We start from the raw sequence: 12149 nt of genomic DNA, 5'->3' as shown, positions 1-12149 counted from the left end.
TAAATTATTAATTTATAATATATAATATAATGAAAGGAATTAAATAAATTATTGTTAATAAAATTGATAAATTCAGTTTTTAAAATTAGTTAGATTAGTAGATTAAATAGCAATAAATCTATGATTTATATCACAAATTTCAGAACATTGATCAAAAAATATTCCGGGTCGATTTATAAATAACAAAGTTTGATTAAGTCGTCCGGGGATAGAATCTATCTTAATTCCTAAGGATGAGATTGCTGAATGAATTACTCTATTGAGTAAGTATTCGAATAGGATATTTATATAGTACGACATCGATTACCAACATCAAGAATTCGTTTGTTATAAGTTGGTCAGGGGATTATAAAGGAAACAAAGTCAATATTTGAGAAATCCGAGTACTCATATCTTCAATATCACTGGAGGCCTAGGGCTTTAACAATTAGATTTACATTAAAAATTTCATCATTGAGATAAAGAACTTTAATTAAGGGAATTGTTATAAGGATGAATATGGGAAAGGTAGGATTTCAATTCTTCGAACTTCTAATAAAAATCGATGAATTAATTGATTAAATATTAGTCTAAATGTGATAAATAAAATTAAAATTGTAATAAATGTTACAATGATTATAGCAAAATCATAGAAAAAAATCATTAAATCAAGTAGGGGAGTTAGAGTTTTGAAGTGAAATAGATCATGTATTAATTTTTAATAAAAGATATAAAAAATCTTTTTAATTGAAGCTAAAATTCAATGCACTATTCTGACATATTAAAGTTTAATAAATAAATATTAAGTAGCCATAGGTAAAGTTAAGTAATTAAAAAGGAATAAATTGAAAAAGATAAGTAAGTTAGAGAGGGTGATGTATTGTATTATTTATTTATTATAAAATATTATTAGTTTGAATGAGTTTTTCTGCTAATGAGGGTATTTCTGTAAATCTGGTTTAGCGGGAGATATCTACTTAATCATTCTAAAGAAGAATTAAGGAAGAAAATATTAATAATGAATCGTTTTTTTAGATAGGCCTTCTCAAATAATGAATAAGATTGATAGTCTTAAAATAGATATTAGTGAACCGATAGAAAAGATAATATTTCAAGATAAGAATGAGTCTGGATAGTCTGAGTAACGACGAGGTATACCTCTAAGACCAAGAAAATATTGTGGGAAGAAAGTTAAATTGATATCAATAAATATAGATGGGAATTGAATATTTAAATGAAAATCATTTAACCTAAATCCAGTAATTAAGGGGAATCAGTGAATAAATCCAGCGATATTTAAGAACATAGCTCCTATGAAGAGTGGAAATGAGCTACTACAGTTAATAAGTGAAGAACAATGTCGATGGAAGAATTAGAAAATATAATTCCTGTGAGACCTCCTATGGAAAATAAAAAATAAATCCTAAAGACTATCATAATGCAGGATTATTGTTGATTTGTATGCCATGAAGGGTAGCCAATCTTCTGAAAACTTTAATACTTGTTGGAATTGCAATAATTAAAGTAGCTGAGGTAAAATAAGCACGGATATCAACATCGAGGCCAATAGTGAATATATGGTGAGCTCATACAATAAATCCTAATAGTCCAATAGCAATTACGGCATAAATTATTCCTAAAGTTCCGAATGTTTCTTTTTTTTATATATAATAATATAAGAAATTAGGCCAAATCCTGGAAGAATTAAAATATAAACTTTGTCCAAAAAATCAAAATAAATGTTGATAAAGAATGGGGTCTCCCCCGTCAGAAGGGTCAAAAAATGAAGTATTTAAGTTTCGATCAGTTAATAATATAGTAATAGCTCCAGCAAGGACGGAAAGAGATAAGAGAGTAGGATAGTTGTAATGAGAATTGATCAGATTAAAAGGGGGATTTTATCTAGAGATATAGATTTTAGATGTATATTTAAAATTGTTGAAATAAAATTAATTGCCCCTAGAATAGAAGACATTCCAACAATATGAAGAAAAAAATGGTTAGATCAACTGAGGGCCCACTGTGGAATATGTGGGATGTTAGGGGAGGGTAGAGAGTTCAGCCTGCCCTGATTCCTGTATATATAAAATTTCTTAGGATAGGAAGAATTTAAGAGTCAAAATCTTATATTATTCATTCGCGGGTAAGCTATATCCGGAGATCCTAATATTAGTGGAATTAGGAAATTTCCAAATTCGCCAAATATGAAAGGTATAATAAAGAAAATTATAATAAAAGCATGATTAATAACTAGGGAATTGTAAATTTGATCGTTATTAATTAGGCTGCCGCATCATCTTAGCTCTAATCGGATAATTATATAATAATATTTCCCCAATAAAATTTAATGATAAAGGAAAAGAAAAATTTATAATACAAAATAAAAATCAACATATAATAACTGTAGATAAATTTCTCATTATACCCTTATTTAAAAATAACTACCGCATCCCCGATCGCTCATAATATAAATTTACTATATAAAATATCCCTGAAGAACGGTCCATGAGAAATTATCATTAAACCTTCCTAATATTCCTACTTTATAAAAAGTTATTAATCTTCATAACATTAAATTTATATGAATTACGGATGAAGCTATTCTTTTTATATCAACTTGAACTAAACACAAAATTTCCACAATAATTCTCCCAATAATTCTTACTCTAAAAATAATATATCCATATTTAACTCCAACTTTATAATATATCTCTATTAATCGAATTAACCCATACCTACCTATTAGATGTACAACTTTGCTTCCGCCGTTTTCCTATAGATGGCTTTAGCGGTAAGTGGGGGGGTTGAAATAAATAGATCATAGACGTCATACAATAAACTTGGACATCTGTCAACATAAGAAACATTAGTCGATTTGTGTCTGCATCATAAAGTTATTCTCGATTGAAAAAAACAATTTACGAGCCAAATTCTCGTTATTTGCGGGAGGTTTTAATTTTTTGCTTCAATATGAAGAAATCTGCGGCTGAGGCTCATCGAATGCTCTCAAATACTTATGATGAGGCCGCTATTAGTGAAAGAACGTGTCGTGAGTGGTTTCAACACTTCAAGAACGGTGATTTTGACGTCCAGGTGCTCTATATTTGGTGGGACCAGCTCGGCGTAGTGAAGTATTATGAACTGTTAAAACCGACTGAAACAATCACAGGCGATCGGTATCGAACGCAATTGATGCGTTTGAGCCGAACATTGAAAGACAAATGGCCGTAATACAACGAGAGACACGATAAAATGATTTTGCAGCATGACAATGCTCGAGCCCATGTTGCGAAAGTGGTCAAGACATACTTGGAAACGTTGAAATGGGAAGTCCTATCCCACCCGCCGTATTCTCCAGACGTTGCTCCTTCTGACTATCACTTGTTTCGATCAATGGCACACGGCCTGGCTGACCAGCACTTCCGGCACTTCTTATGAAGAAGTAAAAAATTGGATCGATTCGTGGATAGCCTCAAAAGATGATCAGTTTTTTCGACGCGGGATTCGTACGCTACACGAAAGATGGGAGAAAGTAGTAGCCAACGATAGACAACCAGTTAAATGTATAACCAGTTTTTTACAATAAAGCCTCGAATTTCGGAAAAAAAACGGCGGAAGCAAAGTTGTACACCTAATATATTTCTTAGAAAATAAAAATAAATTAATTATTGTAATACGTAAGCATTGTGAAAGCCTTGAATGACAAATTGGCTTTAAATGTGTGTGTACATGTGAGTCTGAAACTTGGAAAATAACGCAAATGATCTTTTTGGGTTAAGAGATTTCAAAATTAAATGTATCAATTTTAATCGGGCTAATCGCAATCAAAATCTCGTATATATATATATATATATATATATATATACTTCGTATATATAATGAAATCATTATTAGATTTTTTTAGTTTCTGAGATATTTTAATCAAAATAAATTTTGGATAAGCGCCGCAACATTTGTCTTCGCAGTGACATTCACATCAAATGGCCCATTCATTCGATCAATCTTTTTCTTATGTACTTGGCGTTGCGCCACTACCGCGTCGCTGAGATAATAATTAATGCCATTTTGATAGAAATAGGAAAATCCTTTAATAAGAATACGAATATAAATATATATATATATATATATGTTTGTATTCTTATTAAAGGATTTATATATAAATACTTAGACATTGTATGAAAATGAAAGATAGTATCTTGAAACTTGAATTGTCATCTTTATTTAATTTGATATGGTTACTGTAGAACTTGACACTAATTGTTGATATCAAATCTTTTATATGAATAACATCATTAGAATTAAGTAAATAAGAAAAATATCACTTGAGTTTAACTTTTTAATTTAAGAACTTATCTTGATTAGTCAATACTGTAGCATTTGAGTTTAATTTTTCATTTAGTATATTAATTTTTTTGAGGAATAATTTTTGATAAACAATTAAAGCTGTCATTACTTGAATTGGAAAAGAAAGACCTTCAATAAGAATATTTTTGAAAAATTAAAAATAACTAAAAACTATTATTATTTGGGTTGTTGGACTTAAATTTTATTTGAGAAGTACACATATTCTTAACATCTATTTTTTTCTTTTTTAAAAAGGTAAGTGTTGATTTGTATTGATATTTTAGTCTACTTTACAATAATGATTAGAAAAATTCCAAAAACAATTCGAAATCCTTTAATAGTCAAATCTGTTACATTTATTATCAAACAAAATAAAATCCGACTCCTCAATATTTAACAAATTAAAGAACAAAATAATTAGGGAAGTAAAAGTCAACGCGATAATTAGTGCGTAAGTATAATAACAGAGATTCAATTTAAATTAATACAACTTTGATTTCATATGCATTTCGACTTGCTTCAAGTCATTTTCAATGAATTAAATAAATTAATTATTACACTCTCATATAAGCTGTGCAATCCTGATGACAATCATCTGCTTTATTGCAAAGATTCCTATTCGTTCCTATTATAGTTAAATGATCAGATAAAAGAAGAAACTTCCACGAGTTCAATAGGTAACAACATTAAGATTTAGGCAAAAGTAGTTAATGATAATTTAAATTTATAAGTAAACGCGAGTCCGGATAATCTCTCATCAAATTACAGCAGATTTATACACTCACATCCAATAATCAATACAATGCTTATTATTACATAATTATAATAAATAATAAGCAACATTTTTGATCAAATTATTAAGAATATGAATAACAGAATTAATGTGTCAATTACCTAAATTAAATGACGTCTTATTTCGCGAGAGTAGTTAACGTGTCGGTTACCAAGCAATAATAATGCTATGTGTCATCGCCGATACACAACTACCGAAAAGCAAAGTCATATTTTAAGTCATGAAAAAAATTCTGTATTAGATTGCATCAAGAATCGAAGTATAAGCATGATTCAAAAATTCAGTATCCGTTTACAAATTTAAGCTCATTTTCTGTGTTTTTATGTCTAACATTTCGGAAATCTATTTCTTATCTTTTATTAAAATTTCTTTCTCTGTCCAGTATTCGAACATTATCCTAATCAAATTCATGATCATATTATGACCTATGATCTGTAATCATTGAACTAACAGACATTTTTTCTAGAGATATGATTATAATGTTCTGAAATTTGTATCTTTAATTGTCGACCTGTTTGCCTCACATACAAGGCTTCACAATTCTTACAGGCAATCCTATAGACTACATTTTTTTGCGATTTTCATTCAGTAACAGATCCTTGTTGATTTTCAGTAACAGATCCTTGTGAACTTTGATCAAACATCGAAGTCTATAAAACGCTATTTTTGAGACTGTATCATTAATCATTTCCTTGAATTTCTCTGAAATTTTAATTTATTATCAAATTTATCATGGACAAACTAAAATACACAAGTGAAAAGAAAGTGTAATAAAAACAAAGTTTATTTATTATTTTCCTTCTTATCAACCTTCAGGTCTAAAATAGATTACAAATTTTTGATCGGATTCAGATTTGACGATTGCGCTGACAAATCGAATTTGATCTCAAAAGTTCGAAAGAAAGCGATAATTTTACGAGCGGTATGCTTGGGGATCATTATCTTGTTGAAAAATAAAGTTATTCTCTAGACCAATCTTTAGCAAAGACTTTTCCAAATTTTCATTGACAATATATATATATATGTCTGTTGTCATTATATTGTCGGTTTTGACTAGATTTCCTTAACTAGACTAAAACGTCCTCATATTATTATACTACCTCCTTCATGTTTGAATGTTTTTTTGAATATTTTTGTCGATAATTTTTTCGTTAGGCTTTGACCAGATCCATAATTTATGACCGCTGTTTATAACTGATAAAGTCAAACTTGCTTTCGTCATTCCAAAGGATCTTTCTTCAGAAATCCATTGACTTATTAACGTATTTTTTTACAAATTCCAGATGTTTGATTTTATTGGCCTTCCGAATAAAAAAAATGACTCACTGCAAAACTGTTTCTAGTTCAATTTTTCGAAATCTCTTCCGCACCGCTCGTTCGAAAATTTTTAACTGTACTTTTCTCGACACGACTAATAACAGTTGAATTTTTCTTTACTGCTCATATGATTCTGCAGTCTTCGAATAAATTTCTCTTCCTTTTCCATTCCGTCCTATCTTATGAGCTACTGGAATTTTTTCCATATCTTTTGAACAACGCTTTCATTTACATTGTACTTGCAATCGATTTTTCTATTAGAAACCCTGTTCTGATAACCCTGAAGTATCAGTTTTTAAATTTGCAAAGAAATTTGCTTGGTTTTTAGGGGTATGCGGGTACTCGAAATTACAGGTATCCCAGCCTTGGATTCGGGTCAAGAATTTTTTTCGGAATCGGATTAGGATGTTTATAATGTTTAGGTACCGATAAATTTCAGGTACTCGAATTTAAAATCGGGCAGTGATCATAGATCTAGAAACGTTTTAACATAATTATAATTCTTCTTCATGATTTTTCCACTTAAACTAAAGTATAATTAATTAATTAAATTTAAAAGTCCATTGGAAGAGAAATAGTTTATGATATACATATATAGGATGTTTGGAAATTAGTAATAAGTCTTTCGCACAGAGGCAGAATGGATTCAATTGAGAAGAAAAGTCCTCTATCATTTTACAATTTTCGCAATAATTAAAAAAATTCTATGAGAAAAAAATACACAATTTTTATCTCTTGCAGTTTTTCTGAAAGTTGATAGTATTTGAGTAAAAAATTATTGAAGACCAATTTTCGGCAATTTTTAGCAACTAATATCTTGTTAATTATTGCAAAAATTGCAAAATGATAGAGGATTTTTTTTCGCAGTTTAGTCCATTCTGTGTAAAAGACATATCACTAATTTTCAAATACCCTGTTGCAATCACGAATGTGGCGCAATTTCGTCAAGTTCGCTAATACTCTACTCTTTAGAATTCCTCCTATAATGAAAATTCGTCTGGTCTTAAAAGGACCGCGATGGAAGAGTTATCCTTACGCGACCACTTCTGTGTACAACGGAAGATCTCGAAACCGATAGTTGGACACCAGGCACGAGTGAGCGTGCCATTCTTTCTCGAAATTATCGGGATATTTTCCCCGCGATATTCTATTAAACTGTAAACGTTGACGGCTCTCGTAACCGGCAGCTCAGTTTCGGAAATGGCAGTGGGGGGCGGTTTGTGACCGAGGATAGAGGATCGTTTGGGGGAATGAATAGGGCGACAACAATAAACAACACAGTATTTAATAATAATGAAAAGTAATAAATATATTCCAATAATGTCCGATTCTCGGTCGCACACGTCGACAAGATTACAGCATGCGGTCGAAATGCGTTATATGCATCGCACATTTTCCGGAACGCTTTTAAGGATGCGCAGCAATGACACTAACTCTCAATGGCACGAGCTCACGCCAACGTAAGAATAGTTCTCGCCAAATCGCACGAACAATAATCGACTTTGATAGCCAAGATAGGAAAAACGGATTACGGTTACCATAAACCCGTACGTGACCTTGTGCTTACCCGCGAGGATTTCGGATCGTCCTACAAAATGTCGGAAAGAGATAAAGAATACACAGATCCCACAATACGGAGTTCTGATACATATGCGGCAATTCAATTATTTAATAATTACTCGATATACTGATGTACTATATATGATGTACTACTGATGACTACTATGTAATATTCATCCATCTTAATATTCTCATCATGTATATAATGAAGTCTTTCTTTGTTACCTCATTCGGATTAGATAATTTCATATTATTTGATTAAAAAGGAATATTTTTATAAATATGCAAACGAAATAGGATTTTATAAAAATATTTTCTCTTCTATATAATTTTTATAATAGAAAATTTGTTTTCAAAGCAGAGAATTTATGTTTTTAAATCTAATCAAAACATTCTCTACTGTATAAACAAAAATTATGTAGAAATAATGTCTCAGCAAACACGGAGTGGGGAAGACTGGAGAAAAAGTAACACGGGACAATAGTAGTAACATTGTTAATATTTCTTGAACTACCATAATATGTGTGCTGTTGCATGATAAAATTCTGTAGACAGATCGGCATTGAATCGTTCGTTACATATTGATTTTCGCGGAACGTACACGAGTGCAGGAGCAGAAATTACTTTTTTCATGCATCAAATAAATTTTATTGCATGCACAATCTAATACATTTTTTTTTCTTATGATGAAGACGTAAAGTATTATCATAATATGTTTTAATGATTATCTTTGTTTATGGTGTAACATGGTTTACACATTTGAGTTAATTTTTATCTAGGTTTTTATTCAAAAAATTTATCGTAAATCATAAATATTAGATGTGGGAAAAAGTTCGTGGCGTTTTAAATGTAACGGGAAAAACGAACTTTTTCACCTAATATATTAGAAGTACAAATTAGTTCGATCCGTTTCCTTAAAGATGATTCCAGCTGATGTTCATAATGACAGATGATTTTGGCGATTTCAGAGGTTAAATATCTGCTAATAATATTCAGTTTATATCACTTTGAGTTTCATACAAAAACCTTGATTTTTACTGTGTTTGAAATATCGAATTTTGCGTTAACCAAGCATTTGCGGGAGATTTTGATTTTCTGCTTTAATTGGGAGAAAAGTGTGGCTGTAGCTCATCGAATGCTTGTCGAAGTTTATGTGACACTGCTCCAACTGATAAATCATGTAAGAAATGGTTTCGACGTTTCAAGGATGGAGATTTCAACGTTGAAGACAAGCCTCGCTCTGGACTGCCAAAAAATTCAAAAACAAAGAATTAGAGGCATTACTCAAAAAAGATCAAAGTCAAACGCAAGAGGAGCTTGCAGAATCATTGGGGGTAACTCAACAAGTTTCTGTTCGATTGAGAACCATGGGAATGATTCAAAAACAAGGAAATTGAGTGCCTTATGAACTAAAACCGAGAGACGTTGAAAGGCGATTTTTCACTTGCGAACAGCTGATTCAAAGACAACAGAGAAAAGGCATCTGATTGTGAGATGCAGATCTGGAGATGAGAAGTGGATAGTTTACAACCCCCAAGAAGAAAAAATACTACGCTAAGCCCAGTCTATCGTTGCCATCGACTTCAACATCAACACCATTGGCCGAACATTCATGGTTCGAAGCCCATGCTCTGTATCTGGTAGGACCAAAAGGGTCTTGTTTATTATGAGCTGCTGAAATCTGGCGATTCCATTACGGTGATCGGTATCGGCTACAAGTGATTTGAGCTATGCATTGCGAGAAAAACGGCCGGAATACGAGCAAAAACATGATAAAGTTATTCTTCTTCATGACAACGCTCGGCCTCATGTCGCTAAAGTCATAAAAAAATATTTGGAAACTCTCAAATGGGATGTTTTACCGCATCTGCCGTATTCTCCGGATATTGCTCCTTCTGATTACTGGTTGTTCCGAAGGATGCAGCAAGTCACCGGTTCACTTCTTTCGCAGAAATCGAAACTTTTTAGAACTTCTAGCGATGTTTTATGCTTTAAGATTTTTTGTAGCCCACATGAGAGAATGCGATATTTTGTTAAGAGTAGACTCTACAACTCTTTCTTACATCAACCGTATGAGTTTAATTAAATTTCCACAATGACAAGCTTTGCCCGAGGATCTAGGAATGGTGAGTGACGTGGGATCTTTTTTATTTATGCCGCATACATCCCTTCAAAATGTTGAGACAGAAGAGACGCTGAATCTCGGGTAATTTCAGAGAATGAGCTTTGGAACAAACGACAAAATTTTTGACAAAATTGAGTCTCAGTTTTGGTCGACTCGATATTGTGCGCCTCAGCAACTAACATTAAGTGTCTCTAGATTCGTCTCCTGGTTTTCAGACTCTCCAGCCTACAAAATTAACGCTTATTAGATTGGGGCAACTTTCATTTATAAGAGCTCTTCGAAAAATTATCACAGATAAAGAAGGAATCTTGTCTGATGACCGACACAGCCATGATTTCCTTTATTTAATCGTCTCATTAGTAACTAACCAATCTACTTCGGACCGAATGTTAATACGTTGTCCCCTTTCAGAGAGATTCATTTGGTATGAAGCAGAATTTTTCAGAGGGCAGCGAAATTATCAGCCAAGCCTTCTTATTGAGAGATACATCGGCTTCGGCATTAGACATGATGCACTCCTGCGTCCTTATCGGATTGTACAATCGCACAGTATACCAAACCTCTTAGATTATGGTGAACTTTCTGTAGGAAAATTAGATATGCTCCCTTCATCGCCTGTATCCTCAGTGCTCGAATTTTTAGCTACGGCTCTTCCAAATATGGGCTCGTACTCATCTCTACACGTATTGTGCGGCCATCTCTCTTCTTTTTGCAAACGAGGTGGGATCACACCCACTCTCGTTAAATGATTTTTTAAGAGGATAACTTGTCTGATATCCCAGCGCCAACGCTACGATTTTATTTGGGATTCTTCTATTTGGGATTGGTGATTCGATATCTAGCATCTCTATACCCTCACGAGAATCTATTGTTCGAGCTTATCTCGAACTCATCTCTTAAGAAAACTTGGAATTCTGTTAGAACTCACGATTGCGCAGAAATTACTCTCTGCGAACTCTAGCGGTTATTCAATTCCTTTAAATTTCGATGTTCTGGTTACTAAGATTCCAGCAAGACTCAAAACATCTAAGATCGGAAGGTCCTAGCCTTTTCTTATTTTCAAACAATTCCTGCAGAATCCGGAACTTTGTGCGTTTTTTCTAATTAAATTTTATATTGTTTTCACGTAAGACTTTTGTCAGACAGATTGCGACACACTTTGTCTCGCCTTCTCCAGGAAGATGGTCTCTTCCCAAACTTTAGGTCGTTGAATCGAAACAGTATTAGCCTCAGCAGAGATAGGGACTTCAATATTTTCGGTCCATTCCACTAGGCACGCCTCTCATTGGCGGCTAATAAGGGCATTAGCTTGGACGAAATTCGTCAAATTGCCGGTTGAGGTAAAACCTCAACGATTTTCACTTGTTTTTATAATCTATCGTTGATTGGGAATTCAACAAGCTGCGATTCTTAAGTCAACTTAATCGCAATATTCATCGCTTAGCTTATTTTATTCAATCTGTAAGGTATTTTTCACAAAAAGTGATATAAAGGTATTCAAATTTAAGAACACTTTTATATTTTGGAGGACAAATCTGAGCATTAAAAATCTGTCCATCCGGACGAGACCTGGTATATTGAATAGTTGAACGAACTTACTTTGAAGTTTGACTCCAATTATACTCTTGTTTCATCCGCCCCACCCGCTCACCCATTTTTTTTTCAGATTTGTTGGCTTTGAAATTATAACCGCCACTAGCGCGTGTGCAGAAAACAGTGATTCGCAGCGTTTTTTTACTTGAAAATTTCCTGGGAATAGCGCATCGAAATGCGACTACATATGTCCATCCGGACGAGACAAGAGCATAATTAGAGTTGAACTTCGCGGTAAGTTCATTCAACTATTCAATTCAATGTCAAACAATATTAAGAACTTTTATTTTAGATCACATATGTGAGCATCAATTAATACTATTGTAGAACACAATCAATACTAGAAACTAAAATGCTTATAACAGTAAAAGTCGGATCTCTTCATTGCTTAAATAATTCTATATTGAAAATTACTATATATATATCATATATATATAT

The 12149-nt window shown here is 32.5% G+C and overlaps 2 pseudogenes; both read right to left on the bottom strand.

Annotated features, from left to right (window-relative positions):
• Nucleotides 1-102: 102 nt before the first annotated feature.
• On the bottom strand, nt 103-1447 carry LOC108690814 (annotated as a pseudogene).
• Nucleotides 1448-1704: 257 nt separating this feature from the next.
• LOC108690816 lies at nt 1705-2293 on the bottom strand (annotated as a pseudogene).
• Nucleotides 2294-12149: the final 9856 nt, after the last annotated feature.

This window comes from Atta colombica, unplaced genomic scaffold, assembly GCF_001594045.1.
Source record: "Atta colombica isolate Treedump-2 unplaced genomic scaffold, Acol1.0 scaffold37, whole genome shotgun sequence".
NCBI classification, from domain to species: domain Eukaryota; kingdom Metazoa; phylum Arthropoda; class Insecta; order Hymenoptera; family Formicidae; genus Atta; species Atta colombica.
Note: the sequence above shows the minus strand (reverse complement) of the source record. Positions and strands in the feature narration are given on the sequence as shown.